The sequence below is a fragment of the Dasypus novemcinctus genome, chromosome 28 (genome assembly GCF_030445035.2).
Source record: "Dasypus novemcinctus isolate mDasNov1 chromosome 28, mDasNov1.1.hap2, whole genome shotgun sequence".
NCBI lineage: Eukaryota > Metazoa > Chordata > Mammalia > Cingulata > Dasypodidae > Dasypus > Dasypus novemcinctus.
The window spans coordinates 17,429,503-17,452,502 of record NC_080700.1 but is presented as its reverse complement, the minus strand read 5'-3'; the positions used below and the strand labels follow the sequence as shown (position 1 = coordinate 17,452,502).

The 23,000-nt window shown below is 38.6% G+C and overlaps 1 pseudogene; it reads right to left on the bottom strand.

Moving 5' to 3' along the window:
* The window catches only part of LOC101423283 (mitochondrial ornithine transporter 1 pseudogene), a 48,333-nt pseudogene that overhangs the window by 13,830 nt on the left and 11,503 nt on the right, over window positions 1-23,000 (bottom strand).

Below are 23,000 nucleotides of genomic sequence, written 5' to 3'. Positions count from 1 at the left end.
ACCTCAGGTAACTTTTGGCTCTTTCTCTGTTCTGTTGATTTTGTGTGAGAGCAGAGCATTATCTGCCTAATCCAACATCATCTTCCCACAATTCTCAATATTGTTTTATTTTTTTTGTCTTTATTTTTTTAATATTATATTAAAAAAATATGAGGTCTCCATGTACCTCCCACCCCCGTCACCCCACCCCATAGCAACAATCTCCTCCATCATCACGAGACATTCATTGCATTTGGTGAATACATCTCTGAGCACCGCTGCACCTCATGGTCAATGGTCCACATCATAGCCCACACTCTCCCACATTCCATCCAGTGGCCCATGAGTGGACATACAGTGTCCGGTAACTGTCCCTGCAGCATCACCCAGGACAACTCCAAGTCCCGAAAACGCCTCCACATTTCATCTCTTCTTCCCATTCCCCACACCAGCAGCCACCATGGCCACTTTCTCCACACCAAAAGCAGTGTTGATGCAAAACACCAGAAATCTGTTGGACTTTATAAAGGGTATTTATTTGGAGTAGAAGCTTATAGTTTATAGTTACAGACCATAAAGTGCAAGTTACTGCTTTCACCAACATCTGTTACCATGTGTCAGAGCAACAAGGCTTCCAATGTCTGCCAGAGCTCAGTCTTCCTTTTCCTATTAAGGCTACAATGTCATGTCTTCTTTCAATATCAGCCATGGGTTAGGATAAGTCTTATTTCTCCTAGGACTTGTTCCTCTCCAGGCTCAGCTGTTCTCTTCTCTCCACAATCTCAGCTGTAGATGATCAAGCAAACAGTTTTTCTCTCTTCCTGGGACCTCTGCAATTTCTAATGGAAGCTCTCTTTCCTCATATATCTCATATTTCTTGTGTGTTTACTTCCTGGACTCCAGGACCAAAACTCCACCTTGCTTCTCTGCAGTGCATTTTCTCTGTGAGTCCCAGCCCACCAAGAGGGTGGGGAATGAACAACCTGCTTACATAACCCAATCTAAGTATTAATCATTATCTAATCAAGTAAACATGAAACTTCTGAATCCAATGTAATATAATATGCCCAGAGGAAAAGGCCAGTATACAAACATAATCCAGTATCTATTTTTGGAATTTATAACAATATCAAACTGCTATAATGCTTTTGTATTTTACTTTTATACTTTCTATGTATAAAATATTTATACTATTTTATAACATGTACAATTATTTATAAGAAAACTTTTTCTTTACTTACAATTTATATCTAGTTTCCAACCTACTAGAATGTAATCTTCTTGAACAGAAGTTCCATGTTTTTCTTCTACTCAATGTCTAAATTTCAGTGCAATGGTGGGTATTCAGTGAATGTTTTCTGAAAAAATAAATAAGTAAAGTAAATATGTCCTTAATAATTATTATACTCTAGGGAATTCATGTGAACACCGACAATAGTAATGAAAACAACAGGTACATTCTTTTCCACATAATCCATTTTGAAGGAACTTATATTATGGGATTATTTTTGAAAATAATGAATTATTGTGCAAACCTAGAATTTCTCCTCATTTGAAATATGGATGGTTCTGCAATCTTTCTTTGAACTTGGGCTTCAACAACAAGAGTTCCTCACTGTATTGGGGCAACATGATCAAGAGATTACACTTTAATGATGAATGGTTGCCAATATTCTGTCTTCCAGGTACTTATTCCTTGGCTGGCATTCAATGTTTACTTTATCTTTGGTCATTGTAGTAGTTTGAAGCTGTTATGTAACTCAGAACAAGTTCTTAAATCTAATCCATGACTGTGCATATGAAACCATTGTAATTAGGATTTTTAAAAAATTCTGCTGGTAATTAATTATATATTTTTCAAGAGCATTGCTGTTTTTCAGCAACTATTTTTATTGTTTTTTTAAAAAGATAAATAGATCACACAAAACGTTACGTTAAAAATGTAAGAGGTTCCCATATATACCCGTCCCCACCATCCCCTGCTCCTCCCACATCAACATTCCCTTTCATCAGTGAGGCACATTCATTACATGCAGGAGCACTGCTATACCACATGGACTATAGTTTACAGTGCATTGCACACTTTCCCCCAGTCCACCCAGTAGATTATGGCAGGATAAATAATGCCCTTCATCTGTCCCCTCAATATCATTCAGGACAACTCCAAGTCCCAAAAATGCTCCATATCACACCTCTTCCTCCCTCTCCCTGACCTCAGCAACTCCTATGGCCACCATCTTCACATCAATGATACAGTTTCTTCCGCTGCTAGAGTCACAACAGTTCTATAGTAGAATACCAGCAATACCGTCTTGTGGACCCAGAGATAGTGATGTCCACTCCACCTTGAAATCAAGAGGCGGATTAGATCCCACATTGATGATGGATGTGATTCAACTGCATGCAGTTGTGGACACTCTTGGTTCCAGAGTGTGGTGGTTGGCCATTCTCACTTCCCCATCAGTTGACCAGGGTAAGTCCAATGAACTGGAGAGTAGGTGTTGGAACTCCATTGAGGCTTAGGGCCCAGCTGGCACATAGGCAGTCCAGACATTCAAGTCTCCTGAGCATACACAAACCCCAGCACCATTCACAAGTTCAGTAAAAGTGACAGAAGAGGTGTGTAGAGAGGTCACATCTGAGTCCACCTCCATCACAAACAGGAGCATAAATTCCAAAGTAGGGCCCATTGGTAAGGCAATGAACTCCAGAGTCATCTGTCATGACCATGGAACCTGTGTGTCTCCATAGCCCTCAGGAGCACTGGAAACTGTGGTGTAACTACTTTGGCTTTCTCTGGGATCCTGCTGAGACGTGTGTAAGCACGACCCCTCTGATGACCTTCTGACTCATTTTGAAGTCTCTTAGCCATATAAACTCATTTGTCTTTATCATTTCCCCCTTTAATTCAAGGTCTTTTTCTAGGAGCATCACCAGCTGGTGATGGTATTAATCCCTCAGTGCCATGTCACACACTGGAGGGAAAGCAAGGCATTTTACATGCTGAGTTTGGCTTAGATTGTGGCCACATTTGAGCAACACGGAGGCTCTCAGAGGTAACTCTTAGGCACCCTGCAGCTCTAGGCCTAGTTTATATTTCAGGCACACAGGCTCATAAGCATAGTCATCAGTATGCACTTGGGGAATTATTTTTGTTTCATTGGGGAATGTGACAGAGCTCCCCAGGATGGGAACTCAGCACTCCCTCAGTTGTCATGTGTTACTCTATCCACTATGACAATACACAATAAACCTATATGCATGCCCTGGAGAACTCCCTCCCACCCATGCAACCCCCATCAATGACACCCCACACCAGTGCCCTTTCCCTGCTAGTTGAGCTCCTCTGTGACCCAAACTTCTTCAAAAATGAAGCTTTGTATATTGCTAAATAATATTAGTAGGAAAATGAAATAGTATGGACAGGTTTAAAGATTAGAAATAGAATACATAATAATTTAAAAAACTAAAATAAAGTAAAAAATAAATTAGGGTATTAAAAAATGAAAGAATATCATGAAACTTTGTTTTTGGCATTTTGCCTTTCATCAATGTAATGGGTGTTGCCCTGAATGTACAGTGGCAAGGCAATCTCTTCCATTCCTTCCTCAGTGTCTACATCCTTTCCTGAAATTTTTGGTTTAATTTTATCTTCTAAAAAGTTTTATATTTTAAATTTTTTACACTTCTTTATTAAAGTTAATAGATCACAAAGAATGTTACATTAACAGGTATAAAAAAAAAAGAGGTTCCCATATACTCCACCCCTACCCCATCAATTTTGTAAATTGTATTTCTTTAAGATATATACATCACAAAAAAGTTACATTAAAATATGAGGTTCCCATATGCCCCCCACACCTCCTCGCCACTCCTCCTATACTAACAACCTCCTCCATCATTGTGGCACACTCATCGCACTCGGTGAACACATTTTGGAGCACTGCAGCACCACATAGATAATAGTTTAACCTGTAGTTCACACTCTCCCCCAGTATATTCAGGGGGTGATGGCAGGATATATAAAATCCAGCATCAGGCCCACGCGCAGTGCTGATGCGCGCATGGAGTGCTGTGCCACGCAGGGGTGTCCCCCGCGTAGGGGAGCCCACGGAGCAAGGAGTGCACCCCTAAGGAGAGCCTCCCAGTGTGAAAGAAAGTGCAGCCTGCATAAGAATGGCACCACCCACAGAGAGCTGACACAAGATGACGCAACAAAAAGAGACAGATCCCTTGCCTGCTGACAACAGAAGTGAACAAAGAAACAAGACACAGCAAATAGGCACAGAGAACAGACAACCGGGGTGGGGGGAAAGAGGAGAGAAAGAAATTAAAAATAAAATAAAATAAAAGCCAGCATCTGACCCTGCAATAACATTTAGGATAACTCAAAGTCCCAAAAATGCCCTCATATCACATCTCTTCTTCCCTTTCCCTGCCCTCAGCAAATACTGTGGTCACTTTCTCCACCTTAATGCTACAATTTCTTCTATTACTAGTCACAATAGTTTTATAGTAGAATATCAGTAAGTCCACTCTAATCCATATTTTATTCCTCCATTCTGTGGACCCTGGGATGGTTATGTCCACTTCATCTCTAGATCAAGAGAGGGCTTAGATTCCACATGGATGACAGAAGCAATTCCTCTGCTTGCAGTTGTTGGCACTCTAGATTCCCTGGTGTGGTGTTTGACTATCTTCACTTCCCTGTTAGCTGACCTGGGTAAGTCCAATGAACCAGAGAGTAGGAGTCACAACTCTGCTGAGGCTCAGGACCCAGCTGCCATATGGGCAGTCCAGAGATTCAAGTCCCCTGAATATGCACCATCCCTATCACCAACGATATGTTCAGTAAAAGTGACAGAAGAGGTATGTGTAGGAAGGTCACATCTGAGTCCAGATCCATCACACTCAAGAGCACAAATTCCAAAGTAGGGCCCTCTGACATGGCACAGAACTCCAAATCCATCTGCCATGACCATATACCCTATGGATCACCATAGCCTTCAGGAGAACTAGTACCTAGGGTTGTATCTACTCTGGCTTTTTCAGGTCCTGCTGAGGTATGCATAAGTGTGACCCCTCTGATGACATCCTGACTCTTTTTGGAAGACTCTTAGCCATATAAATTCATTTGTCTTTGCCATTTCTCCCTTTTATTCAAGGTCAAAAAGCAGTTTTTAACATGTGATCCTATATGTAGGCTGAGATATTCTACTGGTCTGAGTTGACCCTTCTTTTCAAGGTCTTGTTCTAGTTGCATCACCAGTTAAAGATTGGTAGTAATTCCTCAGTGCCAGGGAGGCACATCCCCAGGAGTCATGTCCCATAAGTTGGGGGAGGCATCTGGTACAGGGGCAAGTTTCCAGGGAGTGTGTGAGTGCTCATTTTGTCATAGTGTGTTATATCATTGGGTAGAGACCCATACAATGAGTGTGAAGGTGTACCCACATCCTGGGGAGACCTGATGTTCCCAAATAGAGGGAATTGTGTCTCTCAAGTGAATCAGTCACTTCCAATTAGTTAGGGCATTCTAGTATATCAAGCCCTCAGTATTGTTGCAATATCTGTAAATCTGGTCCCTCAAGTAGTGAAGATTGATTGTCACTGTGGGCCCTGAGGCGGGGGGGGGGGGGGGGGGAGAAGTATAGAACAGATGGAAGTAGGGCAACTGGAGGGCAGTGGAAGTGCTCCACAAGATCATGCAATGATGGATATAGGACATGTTAACTTACACCAAAAATGTATAAAAGTCTATAAGCTAAAATGTAAACCATAATGTAAAACGTAAGGAAGCTAAAATTTTTGAAATTTGAACAGTCTAAAATATAAACCATAATGTAAACCAAAATGGAACCATGTTTGATAGCTATGTTTCAAAATCTGTACATCAGCTGCAGCAAATATAACATGAACATGTGAAAAGATCATTGCTGGGGAAAGGGGGAAAGGGTTTGATGTGGGATATATGGGAGTCCCCTATATTGTGTGTGTGAATTACTGTGATCTAAAACTTTTTTGAAGACAAAATTAAAAATTAGAATAAAAAAAAAGGATATAGGCACTGAGGAAGAAATGAAAGAAACTGCCTTGCCACTGTACATACAGGGCAACACCATTACAGTGATGAAAAGCAAAATGTTTGAAACAAAGCTTTATAATGCTTTTCATTTTATTAATACACCAATTTATTTTTACTTTATTTTAGTATTTCTAAATTATTATGTATTCTGTTTCTAAACTTTAAACCCATCACTATATTTCAATTTCCTATTAATCGAATTTAGCAATATATTAGGCTTCATTGTTGAAGAAATTTTGGACCACAGAGAGGTTCAACTATGGCAGGGGAGGAGCACTGGTGTGGGGTGTTATTGATGGGGGACACATGAGTGAGGGAAGTTTTCCAAGGCATGTATACAGGGGACATAAAAATGTTCTGATATATGTTGGATATTTTTATAGTAGCTACAGTTACAAACATCAACTGAGGGAGTGCTGAGTTCCTAGCCAGGGGAGCTCTGTCACATTCCCCAGTGGAACAACAATAATCAACCAAGTGCAACGGCCAAGACCAACAAGGAAAGATGGTCCAATATTGAGCCCTTGGTACTGATGACTATGCTTAGGAGCCTGTGTGCCTGAAATATGAACTAGGCCTAGAGCTGCAGGGTGTCTAAGAGTTACCTTCTGAGTGCCTCCATGTTACCCAAATGTGGCCACTCTCTTAAAAAGTTTTAGATCACAGTAAAGTCACCTATACAGTATAGGGGACTCCCATATACCCTTTTCCCACTTCCCCAGCAATGATCTTTTACATGAGGATGTTATATTTGCTATAGCTGATGTACAGACATTGAAACATAGCTACCAACCATGGTTCCACTATTGCTTACATTATGGTTTATATTTTAGACTATACACTTTTCTAAATTTTTGGTTACATTATGGTTTACATTATGGTTTACATTTTCTACTATACACTTCTATAAATTTTTGGTGATATTTAACATGGCTTATATCCATTGTTGCACACACTTGTGGAACACTTTCATTGTCCCCCAGTTATCCCCACTTCCATTCTATTCCTCTCTCCCTCTCCACTCAAGGCCCACCATGACAACCTAGCTTCACTGCCTGAAGGATAAGATCCTTAGATACTTACAAAAATGCTAAGGGCTGGGCATAGGGATACAATTGGGTGGGGCTTTGCAGGCTTGAGGGGGCTAGGGTTGGGAGGATGGGTCAGATGGTCCATGCAATTGGGGGGAGGTTTTGGAGGAGCATGTGAATATGGGACAGTGTCAGGTATGTGGTTGAAAATATAATGTTGAGAAAACTCTTTAGAAAATATAGTAAGGGTTACTTGTTTGGGGTGTTTGATGGGGGTAGCTGGCACAGGGTGTACCGGGGGCAGGTTTCTAGGGAGTGTGTGAGTGCTCATCTTGTCTTATTGTATTAGATCAAAGGGTAGAGATACATACAATGAGTGTTGTACCCCAATCCTGGGCAGACTGATGTTCTGAAACAAAGGAAAGGATGTCTCTCAAGAACATGGGTGGCTCCCAATGTGGGGGGACAGATTAAAGTGTGCTTGGGATATTTTGATGAGATTACTTTGATTAAGGTGTGCCCACCTCAATCAGGCTGGGTCCTAATTCTATTACTGGAGTCCTTTATAAGAGAAAATTCAGACAGTGAGAAAGGAGGCTTTATGTAGTAAGAAGCTGAAATCTGTGAAATACTAAAGAATAGAAAGTGACCAGGAAATGCCACCATGTGATACGATAAGGGTCAAGTGTCGACAGAAGCCAGTCCCTGAACACCACAGTCTTGAGGAGAAAGGGCTGTCTTGATGATGACTGGATTTGGACAGTTCCACAGCCTCAAAACCATAGTTAATATATATCCTTGTTTCAGGCAATCCTTTTAATGGGATTTGCTGGAGCAACCTAAGAAACTAAAATGAATCTTGGTATCAGGAGATGGGATGTTATTATTGCAAATACCAAAAATATGGAAAAGACTTTGGAATTGGGTAATGGGTAGAGGCTAGAAGAATCGTGGATTGATTGATAAAAATGCCTAGATCACATTAAAGAGACCATTGGCAGAAATATGGATTCTAAATATACTTCTGATAAACCCTTAGAAAGAAATGGTGCATGTATTATTGGAAACTGGAGAAATTGTGATCCCTACTTGAAAGTATCAGAGAATTTGTGTATTTACCTGGTATGATTTCCAAGCATAGTGTGGAAAGTGCAGCCTGGTTTCCACGCAAACTCATAGCAATATTTGAGAGGAATGGGATAATCTGAAAACTGAACTCCTGGGGAAAAAGAAACCAGAAATTGATGGTTTGGGAAATTCTGAACTTCTGTGAATCAAGTCCCCAGAGAATCCTAACTGTCACTGTTTTATAAGGTAAAGATTGGAGGTGCAGTTATCTAGGAAGGATCTGTAGAAACTCTTTCTAATAGTTTGGACCTCTGTGTGCCACAGGCAAAATTGGCTAGAGTTTTTTCTAGATCTGTATGAATGGAACTACTACCAGCCCAGATTAAAAGGAATAGTTGGAAGAAAAAATCTTTTCAAGGACAGATCAATGGGTGCTCAGGTATGAACCCAAGACATCTTCTCAGATCAAGAGAAAACAGGTCCACACATGCGTGAAAAAGGTAAGTCTGTCCCGGGAATTTGAGTGCTGTCCATTGTTCATAAGGAGTGTGCACTCTGCACTGTTCTGATAGACTGCAACCTGTTTCCTCAGAATTTCAGACACTTTGGCTGCCACACCACTATTCTGAGAGAGTTGAGCATATTCCCTGGGTATTATAGACAGACTGGTCACCACCCCAGTGTTCTCAGAAGGTGAATCCTTCACCTTGGGGTTTATAGAGAGCATGGCTGCTGCACAAGATTTTAAAAGGGTTGGGATGCCACTTCTTCAATCCTGGAGAACCAAACATCATTCCATAGATATCTCTTAGACCTTGAAGTCTAATTATGTCCTGAAAAGCTTTGGAATTGTCTGTGACCCACGGCCCTTGTTTCCTGTATAATTTCTCTCTATGGAATTGGAAACGCTTATCCTATTTCTGTCCCTCTATTTTATATTGAAAGCAGATAACTTCTTCTCTAGGTTTCTCTCAGTTGTGTCCAGAAGGTAGAATGTGGTGGTGTGAAGTTGTATGTATCCCAGAAAAACACATTTTTTAAGTCTCATCCATTCCTGTTGGTGTAAACCCATTGTAAGTAGGACATTTTGATGTGGTTACTTTAGATAACATCATTCGGGATGGGAATGTATCCTAGTACTGAAGTATTCTATAAGAGAATAAAATTCAGACACAGAGAGAAAGCCATCAGAAGAAGCTGGAATCAGTGAAACCAAGAAGAGGATAAAGAGCCAAGAGGCACTGCCATATGCATTGCAATGTGACAAGCTATGGGCCAAGGGTCACCAGCAGCCATCCCCAATATGCCATACTTTTTGGAAAGAAGAATTGCCTTTATATTGCCTTGATTTGGGCATCTTCCTGGCCTCAAAATCAGTATCTAATAAATTTTCACTGTTAAAGTCCATTCTTTTCATGGTAACTTGCTTAAGCAGACTAGGAAACTAAAACAGTTACCTTGCTCAGAACTCAAGATTTCATGAATTTTTCCCCCATAACCAGGACAACCAGTCTGCAAATTTGATGGCCATATCTAATGCTAATCTAAGAGTTCATTGTTTTTTCAGTTGTTTCAGGCAGGGAGACTGACCTTATAAAATAAGAAATGCTATCCATCTAGCATAGTTGCAGAAGAGACATATCTATCATGTCATTTGTAAGTTTTGTGCATGTGAATGCTGATATTCCAGGTAGATACCTAGGAATGTAATAAATTAGGAGTTCAGTTCAATCATTTAAGTGTAAATAAGTTGGTTTTAAGTGCTAATCTAGAAAAAAATTTGTGATAGTATGAATTTAGAAAAAAGTTAACTTGAACACAAAAGTATAACCTGGGCTTTATGAAAAGATAATTCCATAAACATGATTCATGTACTTAATCTTTGAAACATTATAGTCTTCAAAACTGATGAAAGTGCTCTGCAGTTGTGATACTACAAAAAAGAGTATCTCTGTGCATGAAAGAGAAAAACATTTTATATAACTACCCAGGGAAAGATTTTAGTTGGAGACTGTCACTGAATGAGTAGTATAGAATGCACATGAATATGACTTGATTTTTATGGAGAAACATTTTATAACTTCTCATCTCCTTCCCAGAAGCAGAAATCTCATACTCAAAAGAATTGCATTACATGTAGTCAATTGCCAGATTTTATTCACTGATGCAGAGTGACTCAACATGTGTTACCTCACAAAAGAAACCCTACTTCAGCAATCTGTTTGGGAAAGCCCTCAGTGGCCAGTCATCTTATAATCAACAAAAGCAAATTTCCAACAAAAGTAAATCGTATCTGTGTCATCTAATTGGTAAACCATTTATTCAATGCTCTGGCCTCACACAGTACAATTGAATTCACATCAGGGAGAAGCTATATGAATGCCATCTATGTGGAAAAGCCTTCCCTATATTCTTCCCTAAGACAACCTGAGAGAACTCACAAAGGAGAGAAACCCTTTGGTAGTCATCTATGTGGGAAAGTCTTCACTTAGTATTCTGCTCTAAGAAGACTTAAAAGAACTCACACTGGAGGGAAACCTTATAAATGTCATCTATGTGGAAAAGTCTTCACCTATAATTGTAGACTTAGATGACATGAGAGGACTTACACTGGAGAGAAACCATATGAATGTCATCTATGTGGGAAAGCCTTCCCTTATTTTTCTATCCTCAGACAGCAAGAGCGAACTCGCACTGGAGAGAAACCTTATAAATGCCATCTATGAGGGAAAGCCTTCACCTATGATATTAGCCAAAGATGACATGAGAGAAATCACAACCAAAGGAAATCTTAAGAATGCCATATATATGGAAAACCCCTCACTCAATGTTCTGTCCTGAGACAAAAAGAGAAAACTCACTGGAGAAATACCATAAAGATATCATCTATGTGGGGGAAACAATTTATTTTTGTAACAAACATGAGAGAATTCAACCTGGAGGGAAAATCTGTGAATGCTATGTATAGGAAAGTTTCAGTCAATGTTCTGACCTTAGATTAGATGAAATAGCTCAATACAAATATTTTGAACATGGAAGAGATGCTAGCCCTTAGGTTAATCTTTAACATACTAAAGAAGCCAAACACTGAATAAACATTTTGTAATTAATCTGGTAGAACTTTTTGTCATCCTCACTACTTCAATTTAAGCCAATTTGTAACAGAGAGAATTAATATGCTACCTTTATAGCTAAACCTTTAGTAGATGGTCTGATGATTTACTACATGAACACTCATAATATAAACGTAATGAAAATGGGAGAGTCTTCATTCACTGTTCCAACTGATAGACAAATCTGAGCCAGAGGATGAAGCCCCTGGAAGGAGTGTCAGATAATTCATGCTGGAGATGTTATTCATGAAAAATCACACAAATTCATTTTTTTACACAGCAACACTTGTAAGGAAAGTGAGAATTTACACTGTATTAAATTCTTTTCAGTTTTGTGAATGAAGGCATGACTTCAGTTATCATTTATTCCTTAGCAGTAATATTCTTATGTTGAGAAAACAACAGTTCTAAAGTCAATTGTATTCATATAAAAAATTAATAGTGCACACAATTCAGCAGAGTCAAGAATTTTGAAGATGTTTACAATTGAAGTTATGTATAATAACAATGTAGAATTATGAAGTAACCTAGGTATACTGAAAGATGAATTCTTTTAGAAGTAATATGAAGTGAAATTAATTCAATAGATTAGTACTTGCATATATGCAAGCAACAAATATTGTTGCTGACAATTTAACATGTTGGCTGAATTCTAGTTTTGTTTTTATGCATTTCTAAACGCAGATTTGAATCAACCAGAAAATAAATTTGGAATGTTAATTCAAACACTTAGAACTCAAAATTATGATTCTTAACTATTACCTTATTATTATATTTGTTCATAGCAAGGAGGAAAAATTGGAAAAAATCATACATTAGAAATAGAATCTTATAGTTCATAAATGTTCCTCTTCAAATACAATTTTATATTGCCATCAATATTCAGAAAGGAATTAAAAGGAAACTATTTAAATAAACTAAAATACATCGATCATGGAGAATTGTGGTTTCATTGCCTAGAGAATTCCCCAGATTCCAGAATCTGTCATTGTGTCATTCCATACATTTAGTATTTTATTACAAAAAGAGCTTTGCCAACAAGAACGTAGAGATCACACCAAACAATTACATGAAAATACATCAAAGGCGTAGGAAGTGGTCAGTTTTCAGAATGCCAGTGTTCAGAGAGTCCGATTTTCAAAATGTCCAACTTTCAGTAGGAAGGAAACCTCCCACCTCCAATTTCAATAAAGGGAGGCTTTCCCATAATACCACTGCAGCTCAGACCACAAACCACCCTTGGGGAGTGCATTCAAGTGGGAGAATAGAAAGAGTGGCTGGATATATTGAGATTGGGATTTTGCATTTGTAGCCTAAGCATAGAATTCCTTAAACCTCCACTCCCTCGAAGTTAAATATTTGCCGACACACATTCCAGCACTTTTTCTTATAGTGAAGTCTTCAGTGCATGAATGCCTTTCTATGGGGTCACTATCCAATAAGTTCTTTCTCATGATCATTATGTATTTGCTATTATATTTGTTTTCTATTCTAGTGTCCTCTCACTCCTTTGCCGCTGGGCAGGACTGCATTTCATTGGATCACTTGTGCTGTAAATCAGGAATCCAGGTCTGATTGGAGTCCAGTCAGATAGTGAAACACTTTCCAGAGGTGTTTCTCCATATCTACAATAGTGGTGCCTGATGTCACAACCTGCATGAGAATTGCTTTCCCATATCCAGAGTATGTGTTTATATATATTTTTCCTATGACAAACTCATTTCCTTCAAGTTTTGCAGTTTCCTCCTTGAATAAAGAGTTATCATCTATAGGAATGACTTTTGTCTTCCACTTTATTGCTTTCTCTAATGAGACTGTGATTTTTACCACTTGTGTACCTGTATCTAAGGTATCCATGATGATTTGCACACCCCCTTTCCCCCAACCCTCTAATGGGGACATAGGGTTTCTGATCCCTGGTGAAGACCCAGTTTCTTGGTTCCAACTCTAAGCATTCTTTTTGAATAGTAAGATGAGGGTACAATTGATGGGGATCATCTTTCCTATCCAAACAATATGCTCACCATCAGAATTGTCTTTCTTACCATCCTGGATTATACATAAGATGGCCTTAGCAATTCATGTGTTCCTCTTTCCTGGGCTGTATCTGGTGCTTGTTGGGCAGCTCTACAGAGCTGTACATTTTTTCCAGGCATATAAGCCCTCTTCCTCCTACTCTTTTATGCAGTGTTATAAGGCCTTATTTCTTAGAGAGACCACCTTCTGCCCCATGATGTTGGCAGCTTTTCTACAGGGAAACCATCCAATTCTTCTTTGTCTATCTCCTGCTCTGGTATCCAAAACCAAATTACCCTGTGGTTGGCTGATCCTGTCTCCTCCTTTGTCTCTCCTTGGTAGTTCTTTGTGTTCCTTTTATTGCCTTTCTGGCAGAGCTTCCCATTTCTGGGCTTCAATCTTCCTGGCCACCTCAACGAAAATGACTGATGCTGTGCTGCTAATTACACCCCAAAGCATGGCATTGGGGTGGATCTTTTCTACCACATCACCCACTAATGTTCCTGAGGATAATAGAAAGGATATGGGAGTGTTACCCTGGGCAGGCCTTCACTTTATTAATGCCTTCAATGCCATAGAATGTAGGACTGTTTCATCAACACCCTGAACAAGAATGGGATGATGCAGCCACATGTCTTTACTTGAACTGCAGTTATGGCTTCATGAACAGTGTCCAGGGGATTTTTTTAATATACATTTAATGCTATCTATTTTAAAATTTTTAAATTGTTTGTTCCCTCCCAAGACGGCTTCTTCATCTGTCTTATTGTTTCCTCATCTTCTTTAAGAGGCACTGGGAATCAAATCTGGGACCTCCCATGTGGGAGGTGAGTGCCCAAATGCTTGAGTCACATCTGCTTCCTGCTGTTTGCATTGTTTGCTGGTTATGTTGCCCACTCATCTTCTTTAGGAGGCACCAGGAACTGAACCCAGGTCCTCCCATGTGGGATGTGGACACCCAATTTCTTGAGCCACATTTGCTCCACTGAGATTTATTTTTGAGACATCACCCAGAGTTGGACATATCACACTCATGCTCCTAACCTTCCAGACTAAGAGTGTCATGTGTTTGCCTCTATCCCTGTCCTGTTGGTTGTCTTGCTCCATGCAGACAAAAAAACATTTCAGCAGCATGTCAGCGGTTAGCTTCCCCAGGAGATGTCTGAAGAATCCACATGTGCTAAAGAATCCACATGAAACTCTCCTATCTTTTGCCTATATCTGTCATTTCACTAATTTATTTAACATTCAGGAAAATACGTCATTGGTTTCATTGTAAGCAATGCAAAGATGGTTCTGTGTTGATTAAGTCTTACTTTGGACCTGTAAACAACCTTCATTCAGTGGAGTTCCCTACATAGGATCCCAAACTCCCCTTGGGAGTCATCTCAACCATTGAAACACTTTGTGGGTCAGCAGGTGTCCAGCAGCCTGATTATAATTTCCCTACTCTTTCTAGGATCCACCTCCTGCCTCTCGTTTTGTATTCACATGGATATTGTTTACATCTCACTTGTGCTCATGCAGCCAGAGGGACGCCAGCACTTCAGTCAGTGAATTACCCACCAGGGAGATGGTACCACCCTGGAATGACTGAACTGATGGATCCTTACACCTCCACCATGCCACGGAGTGCTTTGTTGACATACAACTTTTGGGTCAATTACCACCTATAAGGGAGGAGCTTCACTACAAGGAGGAGAATGAAGAGTTCATTCAGGTGTTGGGGTCATAAAGGAAACACATATCTCTGATACTGGATGGAATATTAACTCAGAAGGGAAAAAGAAAAGTCAGCTTCACTAGTGGAATTTGATTCCCCATGATCTGACTTCAGAGTTGATGCAGACAAGTGGTCCATACCACCCCTCTCATGTACTGTAGGCAAGGGACCTGGCTCCCTCCCTATCAGGAACAGATGTTACCAGAGGGGTGGGCCAGCTGCTATAAAATAATGCACCTACTTGGCCAAGCAGCCTCCAGTGAATGGTTACATGATGCTCTGGGCAAAAGGGCGAGGCATGTTCCAACAGGTCACCATCTGCTAGGAAATGTCCTTTATCTCCAGGCATCCCAGAAAAAGAATTGAGCCCATATTTATTATCCCATTGCAGTGGCCAGACTAACATATGTATGCCTAATCTCAGGTTTTTTTTGTGAGTCTCAGGGAAGGAGGACTGACCTCACTCAGGGTATCTATTTTACTTTCCATATAATCTGTAACAAGTTCATTTTATTTCTCTTGATTGATGCTTTTTATTTGGAGTAGATACATAAAATGAGAATTTATGAGAAGCAAATTCTCTTAAAGACACATAAATTATAACTATTCCTTCAGGCTGATATTTATTCTTTTTTTAAAGATTTATTTATTTATTTATTTATTTATACCCCCACCCCCACCCCAGTTGTCTGTTCTCTGTGTCTATTTGCTGCATCTTCTTCTTTGCCACTTCTGTTGTGTCAGGGGCATGGGAATCTGTGTTTCTTTTTGTTACGTCAAACTTGTGTCAGCTCTCTGTGTGTGCGGCACCATTCTTGGGCAGGCTGCAATTTCTTTTGCACTGGGTGGCTCTCCTTAGAGGGCACACTCCTTGCGCATGGGGCTCCCCTATGCTGGGGACACCCCTGAATGGCACGACCCTCCTTGTGTGCATCAGCACTGCGCATGGGCCAGCTCCACACAGGTCAGGGAGGCTCAGGGTTTGAACCACGGACCTCCCATGTGGTAGACGGACGCCCTAACCACTGGGCCAAGTCCATTTCCCTGATATTTATTCTTTATAGTATTCTCTATAGCCGTCTTCAATTGAAGTTTAAATGTATATTTATTATTTAGCCACTATGAGAAATTTGGTTAGAAATGCAGATTTTAAACCTCATTCCGGTTGATGGCAGAATTCAATCCTTTGTGACTGGTGGAATGAGACACCCATTTTTTTTTTTTTTTTTTTGGCCAGTTGTCAGCACACACATTCAAACTTTTTTCCCACAATAATGAAATGGAATTTCATGGGGCTATATCCTAAGAATGTCAATATAATGGTCTCCATACAACTTTATAGAACACTAAAAAGTCTTGATAATCAATATTATGCTGCTATTTTCTCTTACAACACACACCATCCTTTAGGAAATATGAAGATTCATATATATTCTATCAAATAAAATCTATATGAAATGAATAGAATTTAGGCACCAAATACAAAATCTCTACTTATTTTCTAATTTTGCTATTTTTCACCTTGATCATTCATAAGTCTCTCCCTGTCCACTGAGGAACTAAAAAGTGTAATGAAAGAGAATACTCATATGCTGAGAATCAGAGTGCATATTTTGTATTGACAGCTTAGTTGATTTAATTATCTAATTAATATATAAAATGGTTTGTATTTTAAGGGCACCATAAAAGTATCCTAAATATCTTTCAATTTATCTTATATGAATATCTAAGGGGTTGCTCTTCTATTCACTGTGTTCTCCTTCCCAAACCTATCAAAACTGGCTACAGTGACCATGCATTTTCAGTTAAACAAGTGTCCAAGATTATAAAAAGACAGGTGTTAAAAAAGACTCACCAGGCGGACTTGGCCCAGTGGTTAGGGCGTCCATCTACCACATGGGAGGTCCGCGGTTCAAACCCTGGGCCTCCTTGACCCATGTGGAGCTGGCCCATGTGCAGTGCTGATGCGCACAAGGAGTACCCTGCCATGCAGGGGTGTCCCCCGCATAGGGTAGCCCCACGTGCAAGGAGTGTACCCCATAAGGAGAGCCACTCAGCGTGAAAGAAAGTACAGCCTGCCCAAGAATGGCGCTGCCCACATGGAGAGCTGACACAGCAAAATGACGTAACCAAAAGAAACACAGATTCTGGTGCAGCTGACAACAACAGAAGCAGGCAAAGAAAGAAGACGCAGCAAATAGACACAGAGAACAGACAACGGGGTGGGGGTGGGGTGAATAAATAAATAAATCTTTAAAAAAAAAAGACTCACCATTGATTGTTTTCTTTTTTTTTTTTTTTTTTTTAATTTTTTTATTTTTTATTGACTTTGTAATAATATTACATTAAAAATATATATGTGAGGTCCCATTCAACCCCGCCCCCCCACCCCCCCTCTCCCCCCCCCCCCAACAACACTCGTTCCCATCATCATGACACATCCATTGGATTTGGTAAGTACATCTTTGGGCACCTCTGCTTCAATAGCATAGATCTCCAGAGGTGTGCCAAGGTCTTTTCAGGCTGTCGCTTCCATTTGAGGTAGAAGTTGTTGGTGTAGAACACAATCCCACCTTGCTGATAGGCAATTTTATGAGAAGTGATATACTGTGTGCCATAATCCATTATCAAACCATTTTAATAATTAAATATTTTTATTTTTAAATATATACTGCGATATTGTGATTTTCCACAATATATCCCTAATTTATGCCCATCTGAGCCATTAATTGGGAACTCCAATCAACTCTTTCAATAGGTTCCCTATTATATCACTTACTCTAAGAAACTGGAGATTCCAACACACTGTTTGGTGTGTTCGGCACATATTTTCCCATTCTCACATTTCTAGTTTCCACATTTTCCTTAGGTTTCTGCTTATTTCTCCATTTCCTCTTGGCAAATGGAAAAAGAAATCCTTTTCCTAAGACTGTAAGATCTGTGCAAATCTCCAAATGAGAATTTGCTCAATGACTCAGTCATTTATCATAATATCCACTTTACCAATAAGGGAAATTTAGAGAACAGGTGATTTTGTGAATGGATTAAACAAATGAAATTGGTAGAACATAAATGCATATCAAGAAATATTGAAAACAACTTTTAAACTAATTTGTTTGTGTATACCTGAATTTTTTTCCTTGCTGAATTTCTTTTTTCTTTTTTCTTTTTTTAATTTTTTATTAGGGAAGTTGTAAGCTTACAAAACACTCATGCATAATGTGCAGAATTCCAATACATCACCCTTCCACCAGCACCTTACATTGTTGTGGAACATTTGTTACAGATTATGAAAGAACATAATCAAACTATGACCACTACCTATGGTCCATAGTGTACACGGTATATTTTTTCCATACATGCCCTACTATTAACGCTATTCATTAGTTGCACTTTTTGTTATAGTTCATGAGAGAGTGCTCTTATAGTTGTTCTTTTAACTACAATCTTCTACTATTGGTTCACTGTGTTGTACACTCTTATGCCTTGTACGTTCTATCCGAAGTGTACTCTCAGTGGCTCTCACTTTCATCACAAAGTTGTGCAGTCATTGCCAAGTAAACTTTGAATGTTTTCCTTAGTCAAAAATAAAAAACCCCTTACCCCCTAATATTGAACCTTAGTGTTGGTATAGTATCTTTGTTGACATTTTTGCAAGAATATCACAATATTGCTGCTAACTATATTTAAAAAGTTACTATTTTTCCCATGCACCAATATATTCTTACCACTTTGTAATAGTGACATACATTTGTTCTAGTTCATTGAAAAACATTCTTGAATTTGTATTATTAATCACGATCTTTATTCATTTTTCAGATTCACTATGTTATTCAGTCCCTAGATTATTCTCTAGCTTTCTTTCAATAGACATTTACATCCCTAGACTGCTCTTTTCAGCCACACTTCCTTTTATAAACCAACAGCCAAGCTAACTGAAAATTCTATATCTATTTAACATTAGTGCCCCTTCTTAGGTCACATCTTGTCTTTTAATAACCTATACTTCTTACAGCAGCCTAGTATTCTATCATATATGTACATATATAAATGTAAATTGATACCACATTTTATTAATCCATTCATTGGTTGATAGATACTGGTGTTGTTTCCATCTTTTGACAATTGTGGATAATGCTGCTATGAACATCAGTGTGCAAATGTCTGTTTGCGTTCCTGTTTTCAATTCTCGTGGATATATTCCTAGTGGAGGGTTTGCCAGATCTTATGGCAGTTCTATAGTTTGCTTCCTTTGTCTTTCACAGGGGTTGCACCATTCTACATTCCCACCAACAGTGAATGAGTGTTCCTATTCTCCACACACTCTCCAGCTCTTGTTGCTTCCTGTTTTTTTAAAAAATAATAGCCATTCTATGAAGTCTGAGATGATATCTCATTGTAGTTTTGATTTATGTTTCCTAGTAGCCTAGTCTTCTGTCCATTTTTAACTGGATTTTTTTCTCTTTTATTGTTGTTATAAAATCTCCTTACATGGCATGAAAACCAAACCCTTTTCAGATATGTGGTTTTCAAATATTTCCTCCCATTGAGTGAGTTTTTTCAAACTTTCTAAGAAAGTCCTCTGAAGCACAAAAATTTAAGTTTTATGAGGCCCCACTTATTCATTTTTCTTTCATTGCTCATGCTTTGGTGTAATGTTAAAAAAACCACCACATACCACCAGGACTTGAAGATGTTTCCCTATATTTTCTCCTAGCAGTTTTATCCTTCTTACTTTTATATTTAGGTCTTGATCCTTTTTGAGTTAATTTTTGTGTATAGTGTGAAGTAGCGATCCTCTTTCCTTTGGGTATGGATATACAGATTTCCTAGCACCATTTGTTGAATAAACTCCTCTGCCCTAGCTGGATGTTTGACAACCTTATCAAAAATCACTTGACCATAGAGGTTGAGGGTCTGTTTCTGAAGCATCAATTCACTACCATTGGTTTATATGTCTACCTTTATGCCAGTCCCATGCTGCTTTTATCACTGTAGCTATGGAATGTGTTTTAAAGTGCAAAAGTGAGAGTCCTCCAAATTTGTTCTTCCTTTTTAAAGTGTTTCTGAGTATTTAGAGCCCATTGTCCTTCCAAGCAAATTTGTTAATTGGGTGCTTTATTTTTATTTTTAAAAGGCTATTGGAATTTTCATGGGGATTGCACTGAATCTGTATATCAGTTTGTATAAAATTGACATCTCAAAGATATTTAGTCTTCCTATCCATGAACATGGGATGTTCTCTCATTTATTTAGGCAGGGCACTTTAGTTTTCTGAACTCAAGTGCTTTCCATGCTTGCATAAATTTATTCCTGGAAATTTTATTCTTTTTGCCATTATTATAAATGGAATTTTTCCAGATTTCTTCCTAAGATTGCTCATTACTACTGTATAGAAATAGTACTGATTTTTGCATATTAATCTTATATCCTGTCATTCTGCTGAATTCATTTCCTAGGTTTAGTATATTTCTTGTACATTTTTAAGGATTTTCTAGGTATAGGATCATGTTATATGTTAACAAGAAAGTTTTACTTCTTCCTTTCTAATCTGGATGCAGTTTATTTCTTTTTCTTGCCTGACTACTCTAGCTAGAACATCTAGCACTATATTGAACAGCAGTGGTGACAGTGGGCATCCTTGTCTTGTCCCTGATCACAAAGGGAATTCGTTCAGTCTTCCACCATTTAATGTAGTTTTCACTGTGTATTTTTCATATATGACTTATATCATGTCAAGAAAGTTTCCTTCTATTCCAATCTTTTGGAATTTTTTTTAATCAAGGAAAGATACTGGATTTTGTCAAATATCTTCTCTGCATCAATAGAGATGATCATGTGATTTTTCTTTGATTTATTAATGTGGTGTATTATGCTAATTAATTTTATTGTATTGAGCCATCTTTGCATGCCTTGGATAAAAGTCCATTAATTATTATGAATAATTATTTTAATATGTTGTTGGATTCAATTAGCAAGTATTTTGTCAAGGATTTTTGCACTTGTATCCATTAAGGAAATGGGTGTGTACATGTGTTTTTCATGGTATCTTTTTCTGGCTTTGGTATTAGGGTAGGTTACATTCCTGTTCAATTTTTTGGAAAAGTTGGAATAAGATTGTCATTAAATCTTTGAAAGCTTGGTAGAATTCACCTGTGAAACCATCTGGTCCTGGACTTTTTATTTTGGGGAGTTATTTGATGACTCTTTCAATCTCTTTGATTGTGGTTGGTTTATTAAGGTCTTCTATTTCTTCTAGGGTCATTGTAGTTCTTTTACATGTTCCTAGGAATTTTTCAGTTTCATCTACATTGTCTAGTTTGTTAATATAGTATCCTTTTATGATCTCTTTCATTTCTGTGCTGTCATTTTCATTTCTGATTTTGTTTTGTATACTTTTTCTCGTTGTCAGGCTAGCTATGTGTTTGTCTTTTTTTTTTTTTTTTTTTTTTTTGACCTTGAAGAACTATGTTTTGGTTTTGGCAATTCTCTACTTTTTTTCCCTCGGTTTCATTCATTTCTGCTCTGATCATTGTTACTTCATTCTTTATGCTTGGTTTGGACACAGTTTGCAGTTCTTTTACTATTTCCTCCACTTAGTTAGAGCATTGATTTTAGCTCTTCTTTTTAATCTAATCATTAAGAGTTATAAATTTCCCTCTCAACACTGCTTTTGCTGCATCCCATAGGTTCTAATATGATTTTTTCTCATTTTTAATTCATCTCAAGATATTTATTGATTTCTCTTGCAGTGTTTTCTTTGACCCACTAATCATTTAAGAATGTGTTGTCTAATCTCCATACATTTTAAAATTTTCCCTTTTTCTTCCTATTTTTGATTTCCAGCTATATTCCATTGTGATCAGAGAAAGTGTTTTGTATATTTTTTATCTTTTCAAAATTATTGAGATCTGCTTTGTCACCCAATATATGGTATATCCTGTTGAAAAATCCATTAGTACTTAAGAATGTATATCCTGCTTTCTTGGGGTGCAATGTTCTGTTTATGTCTATTAGGCTTCGTTAAAGTATCATATTCCAGCTCTTTCTTTCTCTATTGATCCTCTACTCAGATAATCTATCAAATGCTGAGAGTCATATATTGAAATTTCCAATTATTATTGTAGAGATACCTATCTCTTCCTTCTGTTTTGCCAGTGTTTCCCTCATGTAATTTGGGGCTTCCTGGTTAGGAACACATACATTTATGATTACTACTTTTTCCTGGTGAATTTCCCCTTTTATCAGTATATAAAGGCATTCCTTGTCTCTAATAACAGCTTTACTTATATTTTTTTATTTTTATTTTTTTTAAAGTTCATTGATTGTGTTCTTTTTTTTTTAATATTTATTTTTTTTTAATTACATTAAAAAAAATATATGAGGTCCCATTCAACCCCACCGCCCCCGCCCCCCACTCCCCCCACAGCAACACTCTCTCCCATCATCGTGATACATCCATTGCACCTGGTACGTTCATCTCTGAGCATCACTGCACCCCATAGTCAATGGTCCACATCATAGCCCAGACTCTCTCACGTTCCATCTAGTGGGCCCTGGGGGGGATCTACAGTGTCCCATAATTGTCCGTGAAGCACTATCCAGGACAACTCCACGTCCCGAAAACGCCTCCACATCTCATCTCTTTCTCCCATTCCCCACACCCAGCAGCCCCCATGGCTACCGTTCCCACACCCATTCCACATTTTCTCTGTGGACATTGGATTGGTTGTGTCCATTGCACACCTATGTCAAGTGAGGGCTTAGATTCCACATGGGTACTGGATGCACTCTTCCCGCTTCTAGTTGTAGACACTCTAGGCTCCATGTTGTGGTGGTTGACCTTCTTCAACTCCATGTTAGCTGAGTGGAGTAAGTCCAATAAGTCAAAGTGTAGGAGCTGAAGTCTGTTGAGGCTCTGGGCCTGGGTGTCATATTATCAGTCCAGAGATTCAAATCCCCTACATATATCTTAAACCCAGCACCAA